Source organism: Aplysia californica, unplaced genomic scaffold, assembly GCF_000002075.1.
Source record: "Aplysia californica isolate F4 #8 unplaced genomic scaffold, AplCal3.0 scaffold00806, whole genome shotgun sequence".
Classification (NCBI taxonomy): domain Eukaryota; kingdom Metazoa; phylum Mollusca; class Gastropoda; order Aplysiida; family Aplysiidae; genus Aplysia; species Aplysia californica.
The window spans coordinates 162,492-164,742 of NW_004798076.1; positions in this window are offsets into that span (position 1 = coordinate 162,492).

A 2,251-nucleotide genomic window follows, 5' to 3' on the forward strand; every position below is an offset into this window, starting at 1 on the left:
TGTTTGAGTAAAGAGGAGCACACTGACACAATGATGGCCATTTAGTGCTGAGAAACAGACAGACAGACAGACAGACAGACAGACAGACAGACAGACAGACAGACAGACAAACAGACAGACAGAAACAACAATGGTAAAAGTAAAGTAAAGATTAGTAGGACCTACCAGTGGCGCCCTCAAAGCAACCACAAGCGGAGAACGTTGAAAGATCCTCAAAACTCAAATATCTCGTACAAGTAAGTTCAGTCTATATGAGAGCAGGCGTCAATGTGTCTTGTCATCCTGGAGACTTAATCTTCCAGAGTCCGATTATCCAATCGGCGGTTGTTCCTTCATGTCTCGAACCACATGGAATTCTACTGCAGGTGCCTATTTCAAAAACGCTTTTTATTATAATTCCTCAGGTAAAGGTTTTTTTAAACTGTTGTTTTGCTGTTCTGTTTTCTTCTTTTATTTATTTTTGTTGGTCTACATAAGAGGCATCAGATGTATGGGTTCAACGACCCTATCAACACTATATTTTGGGCGGAACCTCAGAATTTAACGTCCGTCTTCGATTGGACCGAGTCAAATCGATCGACAGCCTTAAAAACTCCACAAAACGACCCATGATCAAGAGCACCCAGTCTGCGATTCGAACACGAGCCATCGGCTCCATAGTCCTGCATGATATCTAAAAAATTAAGACAGAGACAGAAACAAAATAAAAGGCAGAGAAGACCTTTATCTTTAGTAAAAGTTTCAAGGCACTTGCAACACAAATAGATCATATTATATACATATCGAAGATTAGAGGCGTTAATTACTACCAGAGAGTAACATACAAAGAAAATAAGGAGGGGAGATAAAGGAGACAGATACATGATCGAAATAAAGGAGCAAAATTGAGCACGCGCCAACCACCAACGAGCACAAACGAAGTGGCGTCCTTCAACCAACCGTGCACACGGTAACATTGTTCATGTTCAGTAGTAGACTTAATATCTTGTGTAAGTGTGCTCCTGAAACCCTGAGCCTTGCTTCATATAATCGAATTAATTAATTCGTCAAACTTAAACACATACAGTCACACCGACATAATAATAGCGTTACATTCACTTGAAGCGAGAAAGTTACAAAATTATAGTTTTTGCTATTGAACAAAAATGTTTGCTAGTTTTGTTTTAGTGTTGACGCTAGCTCTCTTCTTTCTGCGCCACAGAAATAGAACTGGGATCAATCTTTCCAAAGAAGCAGCTTCGTTGACCTTGTTCTCACCTATTAACCTTCTATTATGACTGGCAGTACAGAATCCGCTTCTTTTTTTTCTTCCTCCTGTTGATGTACCCGTCTGTCTGTCTATCTTATTTATTACGTGTCGTCGTACGTGTAGAATTTTGGTCAAGTTGTAGTGAGGAAGTGAATAGTAACTAACTAGAAAGAGTATAGTTTAGTTTTAGTAAGGGTTTTACGGCACTTGCAACACAATAAGGTCATATAAGTGCCGAAGATTAGAGGTGTTACAAGAGAGTAACAAACACAAAAAAGAAGGAGGAGAGATAAGGACGATAGATGTTCTATAGAAAAGAAGAAGCAAACCACACCAGAGCACTCGCCAACCACCCGCTTAGAAAGAGTAACAATGCACGGTCTACCAACTACAGACTAAACTTGCCATAGTGTATGTTGACTATACAACTATACATTTCGTAGCTAACACATCACGAACTAACGTTTTTAACTAATCAGGTGGCGTCAATTTGATAGGATTGGAAAAGGGTTTTCTAAAAAAATCACATACACCAAATGTTCATTATTATGCGACGAGCTTTTTATTACTCAAAACGAAACAAGATATTGTTTCTTCTCTGAGTACTCAGTGACCATTGGAATATCAATGTTCATCTGGATGTGTCATTGAGCGCAACGTCACTGCACTGAACTGCGGGAGGTAAACCTATACAGAACTTTCTCTGTCTTTTCACCTGAACGTTTTTGTCCGTGGAACCAATTAGGCTGCACATTGCAGGTAATAAAGGAAAGGGTCTGTACTCGGGGAAAACATCCCGAACAGGCTTTAAGAAATACAGGACGCAAAGTGAATGAAGCTGGTATAATTGACAATTTTCAGTCACTCTTCTGTTACGGATCCTACTGTCTCTCGACTCTTTGGCCTCTACATTTTTCTGAGGGCTGTTGGGGTTCGTCGCTGGAGGTCGCCGCTGGAAGGTCCTACTTCTTTTCTTTCTTTTACTTTCCTTTTTTTGGGAGG